Genomic DNA, 11,398 nt, shown 5'->3' with positions numbered 1-11,398 from the left:
CCCGGCTAGTTTTTTGTATTTTTTAGTAGAGACGGGGTTTCACTGTGTTAGCCAGGATGGTCTCGATCTCCTGACCTCGTGATCCGCCCGTCTCGGCCTCCCAAAGTGCTGGGATTACAGGCTTGAGCCACCGCGCCCGGCCGGCCTCTAGGTTCTTACTCCCACGTGTGCATGTGTGTGCCACACACAGCTCACAATGACATCGTGGATGCCTGGGCATCTCTGTAGTTCCAGAAAACACTCCTAGGGGCTGCACCTGGGGGCCAGTGTGGAGAGAGCTGCTAAGGAGTCGTGCAGGACCCTCCTAGTGAGCCGCGTGGAGACGAGGTCCACTGCCTGGTCTCTCTCCACACCTGGGAGATGCGCACAACGGCCTGAGTCTGTCTCCAGGAGCAGCTCTCTGCCCAGTGAGCCCTCGGGCCCAGGTGGGTCCTCTACCTGGCGGCTCAGGCCTCCCTCGATGTCCTCGCTGGCATGCTCCAGGGACCCACACTTTCCACTGGTGGCCAAGGGTACTTGGCCTGGGGGAGAGGACGCTGGGGCTGCTTGCCAGGGACGTGGAGGTGTGGCTGCCTGTGGGGGTGTGGCTGCCTTCCTGCTCTTACCCAGCATTTCTTTGGGGTCTCGGCCCCTGGTGGGGGTCTTGGCCAAGCAGGCTCGGCTGCCCAGGGGCCCCGCTGCATATGAAGCAGTGTCTAGGAGCTCATCCAGACCCACCAAGAGCTGCCCTGACCCTCCCTGGCTCTCTGCACACCCAGAAGTCTGTGCTCCTTCCCAGGGCTCTCCCCGACTGCCCAAGACCTCCTCAAAGGCTACATCAGCCCAGAACCCTGTGCCCAAAGCAGGAGCCCAGTCCTCCGATGAACTGCCAATCGTCATGTCCGCATCACCAGCTGCCAACAGCCCTGACAGACCTTTCCTGGCCACAGAGGCCACTCTGGATGGAGCTGGGGGCTGCACTGATGGCCCTGGGAGCCCTCCAGGGACACTGCCTGACCCTTCACACGATGGGTGCCCTGGCCAGCTGACAGGTTCAGGCCACTGGCTGCCTCCAGCCTCATCCCCTGCTATAGAACTGCAGCTACCCAACTGGTCCTCAAGGCTTCCACCCGGTCCAGCCACCCCTGGGCAGAGCCCCGACTCCTGGGTTCCCGCGGACCCCTGGAGCCCAGGAAACAGTCCCTCCAGCAGACTCTCCTCAGACAAGGAGGACAAATCCTGGGTGGTGATGGCGCTGTCCTCCCCAAGGGGCCCTGAGGGCGGGGAAGGGAAGGCATCTGAGCCTGGGTTGGTGTCTTCGCCATCACTCTGTGCCTGGGGAGTGGGAGGAGGTGGGGGCAGGGGGTCCTCCCTGTGGATGGAGGACGGGAGGTCGGCACTGCTGTAGGACAGCAACTCGTCCACGGGAGACAGGATCTCAGTCAAGATGTCACCGGCAAGTGGGGGACAGGCTTCCTCCAGGACAGTGGGGGCTCCATTCCCACCGGGCCCAGGCACCCAGCTCTCAGTTACTAGGAGTGCCAGCCTGCCCAGGTCCCCGGGAGGAGCCTGCAGGTTCACTGAGGTCTCGGGCTCTGGCATGAGGTGCGGGAGTTTGCTCTTGGTGGACATACTTGAGTCAGCATCCCGAGTTCCCTCCTGGTAGCCAGAAGTCTCTCCTCCTTTGCCGAAATCTGCTCCTTCACTCCCAGAGGTCCCCAAAGGAAAGGCTGGCAGTGAGTCCGAGTCGCTGGCAGAAGAGATTTGGGGTGGGAACACCACACCGGCGGCCTCAGGGGGTGCCTGGCGTGCTTCTCCTGTGTCTGACAGCCCCGTCAGGCTCTCACTGGTCCCAGAAGCTTCCTGCCCCTCCCCAGGCTGTGGGGAGGGAAGAGCTACCTGGGGCTCCACACCACTTTCAAGGCCGGATGAGCCACCTGCAGGCAGGAAGCTCCCCAAGCCTGGCTCGGCCCCGGTACAGGGTTCTGGCAGGTCCTCCTCGCTGTCCTCGTCCCAGACTTTGCTGGAGGCCTCTGACAGCTCTGACCCTGACCTTGGAGAAGGGATGTCTGGGAAAGGCAGCAGCCAGCCTGCCTTCGGGCTTTGCTCCGGTGCTGAACCTTCTGCCACAGCCGTGTCCAAGGAGGAACCACGCAGAGGGCTGGCCCCACTGCCCTGGGGCTTCTGCCAGGTGACCCGTCCTCCACCCCCAGGAACACTGCCTGGCCAAGGCTCACCCTGGTTTGGCCCCCAGGACAAAGGCAGGCCGGCTTCCTCTGAGGAGTGTCGGGCAGAGAGCTCTCCAGCCCAGGCGAAACCGCTGTCTGGGGAGTCTTTAGCTTCCGAGCCGGGAAGAGAGCTGGAGCTCTCAGAAAGTTGGACCAGGGTAGCCGCTGCTTTCTGGAACTCCCAGAGAGAGGGACAGGACAGGCTGGTCACAGAGCCTGCTGGAGAGGTGTGGAATGACGCTATGGCTTCTTCCGAAGGCCCCCAGCAGGTTCCGGAAGCAGACTCAGAGCCTGGACCACAGGAGGGGGTGGCGGGGAGAAGGGGACTGCCCTGGTGCAGGATCGGGGGCGCCGCCTCCTCAGGGGCCACAGGAGCTGCTGAGAGAAGGAATAATCAACACTTGTCACCCTCTGCACCCTGGACCCCACGCATATCCCACGGCCCCCAAAGCCAGGAGGTCAGAACAGAGAAACACCCTGAACAGAGGCAGGAAAAGCGTCGAGGGTGCCAGCGTGTTGGACCCCTGTGATTCCACCCCAGAGGTTCACCATGCCCACCCCCACCCACACGCAGTGAGTCATGTCCAGGGACCTTGCGGAGCCTCGGGGACCCAGCCTCATAGCACCACAGCTATGAGGTGGTTCAAGGACTGACTGGTTGGTTTTGCCTTGTTTTACTTTCATTCGGGATGTGGGTGGATCCAGAGGATCCCTGACCGTCATTCACCTCCCCTGGCAACCCTGTGATGGGGAGGTGCGTGGGCAGAGGCCCCCAGCTGAGCAGTGGGGAAGGCAGGGGCTGTGTGTTGTGGGGAGAAGCTGGCTCTGACGTAGAAATGGCCTTGGGGGACCCTTAGTGGGGACTCGATGGCTGAGGGAGGGGCTGGGGGCTGGGGCATCACCTGGGGAGGCAGCAGCCCAGGCAGCTTCCAGCCAGGTGGAGGAGACGCCGGGGACCTCCTGCAGGCAGGCCTCCATCCTGCAAGCATATTCGTGGAGAACCCTGTGGGGATCCTGGTCCTTCTGGCCTCTTCCCCAGGGCCCACTGTCAGGGACCCCACTGGGCTCAGTCCACAGACCACACTCGAAAAACATCCCAGCTAGTCCTCTGCCACCACCTGAGGTGACCCTGAGGGCAAGGGCTCCCCAGTGGCTTGTCTTAGGAGGCATCCAGTCTCAGTCCCACCGGATCAGGTGGCAGAGAGGGGTGGGGCTGCCACTCCCGGGGGTTCGAGGCCCCTCTGCTGACCTTGGGCTGATTCATGGGTGACATCATTATTTCCAAAAGTGGGTCAGACCCAGGAGGGCTCAGGGTGGGTGCACAGCTGTACCCCAGCAGCACAGCTGTGCCAGGAGAGAGTGAGGGTCTCCACAGCAGGGGGACAGGCAGTGCTGGCTGAACCCGTCTCCGTGCCTCAGGTTCCACCCCTGCCCCAGGTCCTGCCTGCTCCAGGGAGCCCAGCCCCACACCTCTGCTCCCCTGATCGCCAGCTCTCGGTTTCCTGGGACTCCTCCACGGGACTCTCAGCAAAATCCAGCCCCAATTCCGAGCCCTCTTCGCTCATGCTGCCCTCAGTCACCTGCTGGAGACACATTGGAGAAATGACACTGTCAGGATGTGGCCTCTGTCTCTGTAGCTGGATGGAGCCCCTGTGATTCCAGCGACCATGGTTCAGGAACAAAGACCACCCAAAAGATGGCCGTGCAGACCCCCACTCATCAGATTCCCTTCCTCCCATTGGGCCCTGCCGCCGTGGAAAAAAAGCCTGTTTTTCTGCCCAGGTGTTGAGTGTTAGGGTGAGACCCAGAGAACTGGCAAACTTCAGAACTGAAGGCATCTGCCGGGAAGGGCCCCGGGACACTCATGGGATGGACCAGGAGACCCCGCAGGGCCACACAGCAAGGCCGGGCCCCACTCAGCCCACAGGAAGTGCACGGCCACACCTGACTCACGCTGGCTTCCTGTGGGCCACAAGGACCTTCTCTGCCCCAGGAGTGTTGGCTGCGTTCCCCGAAGCTCCTCACATGGCTGGCTGTCGGAGCCCGGGGCTTCCCCGCTAAGGAAGGGCCGGGCTTGGTCTGAGGGTCTCCTGAAGGGCAAAGGGACTGTCAGCGCTGGCGAGGACAGATGCAGGAAGCAGAAGGAGCAGCTCCCAGGAATTCCGAAGTCACATAAAACAAATTTTAAAATTCAAAGTGACGCACGCCTTTCTGCAGTGCTTGGTTAGTATGAGGGCGGAAACGTACATGGTAGTTTGCTCCTAAAATGATCCTGTTATTGGACAGTTAGTGATCGAAGTCCCAGCCAAAAGTTTAGAGAAAATTTGTTTAGAATTCAGAAGTCGGCTAGGCGCAGTGGCTCAAGCCTATAAACCCAGCACTTTGGGTGGACGAGGTGGGTGGATCACAAGGTCAGGAGTTCGAGACCAGCCTGGCCAATATGGCGAAACCCCATCTCTACTAAAAATATAAAAATTAAGTGGGCATGGTGGTGGGTGCCTATAATCCCAGCTACTCAGGAGGCTGAGGCAAAAGAATTGCTTGAACCCGGGAGGTGGAGGTCACAGTGAGCCAAGATCACGCTATTGCACTATGGCCTGGGAGAGAGTGAGACTTTGTCTCAAAAATAATAATTATTATTATTATTATGTTATTATTATTTAGAGACCTCTTTCCCTCCCTTGGGGGGAAACCCTTTGCCAGAGCTTGCTCTTCCCCCTCAGTGCCATCCAGATAGACACTGGTGTGAGGCAGGAGTGACGCAGAGGGCTGGTGGGGGTCAGGCCTCGGACACAGCAAGGTCACCGGTGCACTGCCAGGGAATCGCAAAGGGGGACAAAGGGGTGGGTGGGGCCATCGCAGAGCCCTCCCCAGGAGCACCAGGGCCCCCCTGCATTGCATCTTCATCTCCCTAGACTTTCGTTCTGTGGGGTCAGGGGACTGTGAGGGCCAAGGCCACCTGGCTAAGGGAACCGGAGCTGTTTGGCGAACGCCCAAGGAGGGGGAAGCTCCGTCAATGGGAACACCTGCCCTCCTGTCCACGGCCCTGGGCTGCCCCAGTGACCACAGTGGGGCGTCACCCAGGGAGGCCTTGCGAGTGCAGTCTTTTGATCAGAGAGCAGCCAGCACTGCAATCAGGCAGCCCCAGGGCGAGCCCCGGACCACCTGAGAACTTAAGTCAGGCCTCAGGCTCCTCCTCTGCAGTGTGGGCGTAACGAATGAAGCCACCTCCAGAGGCAACAAACACCCATGGTGGGTGCGGGCACCTGGCTGGCCCCCAGAACGGTGACAGCTGGTACATGTGGCCATGTGGCGAGGGAGGCTTCAGGCTGAGCAAGCTTCACGGTGGCCGCTGAAACCTGAACGATGCAGGCCCAGGGGCGATGCGGGACATGGGGAAAGCACTCTGTAATTCACTCCCCCTCTCAGTGCCACTGGCCTCTCCAGGGAGCCCCACCAGCCACGCTCTCCTGGACAGGCAGCCCCACAAGTGCTTCTAACCTCTTCCTATCTAACGCGTCTGTCCTGAGGTTTGCTTTCCCTGGCTCCAACTGCAGGGCCCCCCAGTCCGGCAAACCCTTGGTAGCATAGTCTCCCTGCTTCCGAGGATGCACACTGGGTGGGGGCCTTCTGAACTCGGCACCCAGAGCTGGTCAGGGAGCTCCGAGGTGGCATCGCAGGGCATGCAACCCCCCACTCACTCTTCAGCCGGCCGCTACTAGATCCACCACCAGGGCTCCCTGACACGGTGAGCGCGTCCCCTCCCGCCCCACCTACAAATGGAGGACTTGGCTCTCGGGGAGGCCCCTGGCCAAGTGTAAGGTTCGGAAACAGAAACATGTAATTGGTGCAAAAACCTCCATCGGCTGAAGATGCTCAGGCAGTGCTAGCTTCCAAATGCTTAAAAACCTGCCCCAGATGAACGAAGTTGCGACTAAAACAACCCCAGCCAGTTATGACTTTTAATTTCTCCAGAAGAGCCGCTGCGTCACCTCCGGTAGGAGATGGAGCCGGCCACTCTTCTTGCGGTGAAGGGGTCCGAGGCCAGGGTGGGGGGCCACCAGGGCCCATCTTCTTTGCTGTCCATCCTTGTCCAGTGGCTGAGCTCCAGCCTCGGACAGTCTCTGCCGGATGTGGGGGACGCGTCTGGCGCCGCGATGGCCCACATGCTGTTTCCAGGGTGCTTACCTGGGAGCGGCTCCTTCGCCTCCCGCGACCTGCGCTGAGCTGTGGGGAGGCGCCCCTCCACCTCCTTGGCCTGGGGATTGAGACAGGGGAGTGGACATGCCACAGGGCCCTGCAGGGAGGGCACCATGGGCCAGGGATAGACCAGGATGGATGGAGACAGATGGGGGCGGACAGGGACAGGCAGGGACAGACAGGGACCCACTGCAGGAACCAAGGACCGGCCACAGGAACCAAGGGGCCCCAACCAAGATCAAGTCGCGGATTGGCAGAATGTTGGGAGGAGGGCCCTGAAGCAGATGGGGCTGGGGAAACGGCTTCTAGGGACTGTGCATACGGGAAAGGCTGGGCCCAGCCGCTGTCCGTCAGTGGGGCTCGCGGGCTGCAGGCCCGGCTGAGGGGCCCAAGGCTGCTCCCCAGGTTCTGAAAGACATAGTCCCAGGAGTCACCAACGGCAACCACAGACTGAGGCCAGGAAGGGAAGGAACGAGGCAGGGGCAGAATGGAGCTGCAGGGGTGGGGGGTGGGGGAAACACGGTGGGGACTGATGTGCGTGGGGAGTGGGAAGGCTGTCGCCGTATACTGCCCTGTTCTTGGCAGGATGGACGGCAAACAAGCTAACTTCGAGGGAGACAGGGACAGCCTGGGGCCACATCCAGCTCTCTGCCCTGCCATGTCCCCTGCCTGGAGGCCCGACGGTCTACTCAGCCCGAGCCTGGAAAAGGCAGCCTCTGAGGCAAGCGTGGGGCAGGCCCTGCCGAATCCTCCTTCTGCCCTGGCCAGGGGCTGTCTGTGGGCCTGTGTTTCTGGGACCTGCCTGGCAACAGTCTGAGGCCTGCACGTGGCCCCAACCAAGATCAGGGGCTCTGAGCAGCCGCCCATGAGGAGCCCTTCCCAGACAGAACCTGTCTGGGTGGTTTCCCGGCCAGTGCATCCCTCGCTCTGTATCTTGGGAATGCTGGCTGCCTATGCATGGGGTGGCCTGCCTGCTGGCAAGCCCACTGTGTGCCCTGCTGCACTGAGACGCAGACACGGGGAGGCCAGAGTGGCCCAGTCAAAGTGGGGCACAGCAGGCCTGCCTGACCCTGAGCCTGATGCCACCCCACACTGCCCAGGGCCCACTGAATGAGTCCATCTGTCCCTGGGCAGTCACCACTGCTGCTCGTTACCTTGGCTGACGTGGCTGCCACTCTCCAACAGGCTCCGGGGGTCATGTGTGTCCTCGCCCCACGCTGGCCTCAGAGGCTGCTGGTGACCATCTGCGTCGGAGGTTGTCCGGGGCGGCATCACATCCTGCTGCTCCATGGGAGGGCTGCAAGGTCATGCAGAGTGGAGGTGACCGCCCGCCCGGCTGCCCCTTCCCAGGTGTCCAGCCCTGGCCACAACCTCCACCAGCACCCTCTCTCTGGGAAAAACCTCATGTCACATCCAGGGGTGGCTGTGGTCAGTAGCCAAGCAGAAGACGGGATTGTGACCCCCTCACCCAGGTAGGGTGGGTGGGAGAGACCTGTGTTCTCCCCAGGGTGTGGCCCCTTGAGACTTCTGCCTGGAGATGGACTGTCCCTCCCAGGTGCACATGCTGGGCCCCCGAGAAGCACGGTGCCACCCCAGGCCTGCGCTGACCTCCAGGCACCCCCTGTCTGACTCTGCCTGGGTCACACTGCTGGGGTGGCAAGAAAACTCCTGCTCTCTCAGGTGCCTGCCCGGCGACACGTCGTCTGACTCCCTTTCTCCCCCAGGCACCTGCCACATCTGGGCACAGCTGGTTGCCCCCACCCAAGGGTGCCCCTGAGCATTTCCCCCTGGATTCACAGATGGCCAGGGGTGAGCAGGAGGTGCTGGTTCAGAGGAGGGTGGCCCTAAGGGCCTGGAATCCCTGTATCCCAAGGTAGATGGCTGAGGGGCTGGAGCCCACACTCTCGCTGGAGCAGGACTGGGAAGGCACCTTGACACCAGTGTGTGCCCCACGCAGGCTCTAGAGGGAGACAGGGCAGTGCCCCCAGGGCTTGGCACTGCCCCCAAAGCAGAGCAAGGCACTGTACTCTCAGAGCTGCCCCAGAAACAGAACATGGCTGAATAAAAATGGGAACAGGAACCCCCACGTCCTAAAGGATTCATTCCCCTCCCCTACACCCTCCTCGGCACGCAGTGTCTCAGGCCAGGACCCCGTGGCAGCTCCATCTGCTCCATCCAGCTTCTCCCTCGCTCCCCTGGGGTGCAGACAGACACACCCCGACCCCAAGGCACCCAGCTCACAAATGAGCTTCTCTCAAATGGACCAGTGAAGGAGGGAAGCGCGTCTGCTGCTGTGTGGTGGGACCGCCAGCAAAACACCACAGGTGAGCTTCCCGGGGGTGGGGTCCCGGGGAGCCAAAGTTTTCTCTGTGAATACCTCACTTTTCTCTATTTTCTAGCTGTGGACAGGGCTACACATCGCTGGTGTGACAAGCCGAACATAGGGTGTACCCCTCCGCCAGGAGAGTGGGCTGACCCCCACGCTGGGATCCAGGTCTGCAACCATACGTCTACCGGCCCCTCCCCTCCAGCCCTATAAGCAAACCCTGGGGGACCAAGAGGCGGTAGTAGGCCTGGAAACCTCTTCAGAGATTCCTGGGACTGGCAACTGGCAGCAATGTGAATGACAGATCAGTCTGTGCCCAGGTTTATGTGAAAGCTTGAGGAGGAGCTACAGAGCCAATGGCTGAGGCTGAGTGGTCAGCAACTCCCCTCACTGCAGAGGCCCCTCTGGGCTGGGAAAGAGCTGCAGGACGCTCCCCCAGGCAGGCAGGGGCCTCCAAAGGCTGCTCCCCTGGGTCTGTGCTGCCCCGCCGCTTGCTGCTTCAAGGGGTTCTGTGATAGAGTCTAGAGGGCTGCCGGCCCTGGGGGCCTGAGCTCAAAGGAGAGAAGGCCTCCTTGGCCCTCAGGGCCACTTTGAGCCCCGAAAGAAGAGCTGTTCCCAGCATCAGGAAGCCGGGAGGCTCTTGATGGGAAAAGCAGCTGCTCCTCCCACGGCCAGGCTCTCGGGCAGGTGACCCTGGTCATCACACCTCCTCCCCTGCTCCACGGGGACAGTCCAGGCAGAGCCCTGGTGCCCTCTAATGAGGCGCTTTTGCTGCAAACCAAAGCCAACGGCCATATGGCCAGGCCTCAGAGAAGGTTGAGCTGCCACCGGTGGGCAGAACAGCCCCCAGCCACCTTGAGAGGGTGGGCCCAGGGCTACACGTGCCACCCCTGGCCCCTCAGCCAGGCCTGTCCACCGGCTGTGCCCCACCGCGTCCTGCAGCAGCTGTGGGGGGGGAGAACACCCCGTCCCTACTTCCCAGGTGAGGAAACAGGCTAAGAGGAGACCCTCCCCGTGACCACACTCTAGCCAGCCACAGAGCCGGGAAGGTGCAGCCAGCTCCTGGGGCTCCTCCCATGGGGCCCGGGCAGCTCCGGCTTCTGCCCAGACCCACTGGGCCAGCAGGCCTCCCTCAGTGCCCTCAATGGCCACCCCCTTCCGTCCTCCCAGGCACAGGTGGGGATGGGGCTGAGTGAGAGTCGGCCGCCCAGTGCAGGAAAGGCTTCTCAGGCAAACATCAGCGTCCAGACCCCGACTCCCAACCCCCAAGACCAATCAACTCACCGTATGGCCTTCGAGCTTGTGGGGCTGCTCTGGGGGCGACGGCTGGTGGGGCTGCTGGGCCTGCGCAGGGTCAGGGGACACAGGGAGGCCTCTGGCTGCTGGCTTGTCTCTGAGCCGCCCTCCCAGGTAGCCTTGACTTTGGGACTGGAACCCTGTGAGAAACAGTGCAGGAGAGCCTGGCATGGCTGTCTCTGCCCATTTCCTCCTCAGAAAAGCCAGTGCCGGGCGTCATGTGGCTGTGGCTGTGGCAGGGCTGGTGCAGTGCTGGGGCTGTTTGCTCCCCGCTGGGTGCCAGGCTGAAACAGGACCTCTCATTTGAGCAGGGGTCCTGCACCCCCGCTGAGAGGTATGGATGGGAGGCCCAGAACGAGGAGTCTTTGCCCAAGGCTGGCCAGAGACCCCCATGCCCAGCTCTGGAATCAGGTTGCTCGTGTCTCCTCTCCTGCAGTCCAGCCTGGAGCAGGTGCTTCAGAGAGCTCAGATCATTCAATCCTCATCCCCACCTTCTGGGTGAGCCTGCTGCCCTCCCGGCCTTACAGAGGAGACGCGCAGGTGGGGAGGGCACACAGCTTGCCTGGGGATAGTCCTCCACCCCTCGTCCACACAGCTTCCTCACTCTACTGGTGGACATGGGGAGCAGGAGCCTCCCTCCAGGGACGCAGCTTCTGCTTGGGGTCCCCGAGGGGCTGGCCTCCCCGAGGAACTTCCAGCCACACTCTCCTTCCTGCCTGGGTCCCATGAGATCCCCAGTCCTGCTTACTCCCCAACCCCATCCACTGCTGCCCCCACCTAAAGTCTGGCTCTGCTCTAGAGCCTGGCCGGGACCACCCCATCCAGGAAGCCTCCTCAGCCCCCCAGCAGCAGCCCCTCCCTCCCTCCATCTGCCCCACCCCCACCCCCACCCCCCAGTAAGTCTTCCTGGGGCCATAGGCATTTTTACAAGGGACTTGCGTGATCCCAGGGTACAGCATTTCTGGGGCTGAGCCCCAGCCCAGGCGAGAGCATCCACCTGCGGCAGCTTGGCCCGGACCTGCAGCTCGTGCACTGGGACGACGTCTGTGGGCCCCGTCATGGGGAGGACTTCCGCTAGCCCCAGGATGGAGAGGGCGTCCGCGGGCCCTGGAATGGGGAGGGCGTCCGTGGCCCCTGGGATGGGGAGGGCGTCCGTTGGCTCCGGGATGGTGAGTGCGTCCGCAGGCCCCGTCACGGGGAGGACTTCCCCGGGCCCCGTCATGGGGAGGACTTCCGCGGGCCCTGGGATGGGGAGGGCGTCTGCAGGCCCCGGCATGGAGACGACGTCCCTCTGATGCTGCAGAAGCAGCTTCCTGTCTCGGTGCCTGAGCAGCTGCGTGTGTCGCAGGTATTGGATTTCCCTCTGAGC

The sequence above is a fragment of the Piliocolobus tephrosceles genome, chromosome 14 (assembly GCF_002776525.5).
Source record: "Piliocolobus tephrosceles isolate RC106 chromosome 14, ASM277652v3, whole genome shotgun sequence".
NCBI lineage: Eukaryota > Metazoa > Chordata > Mammalia > Primates > Cercopithecidae > Piliocolobus > Piliocolobus tephrosceles.
This window is presented reverse-complemented; position numbering follows the sequence as displayed.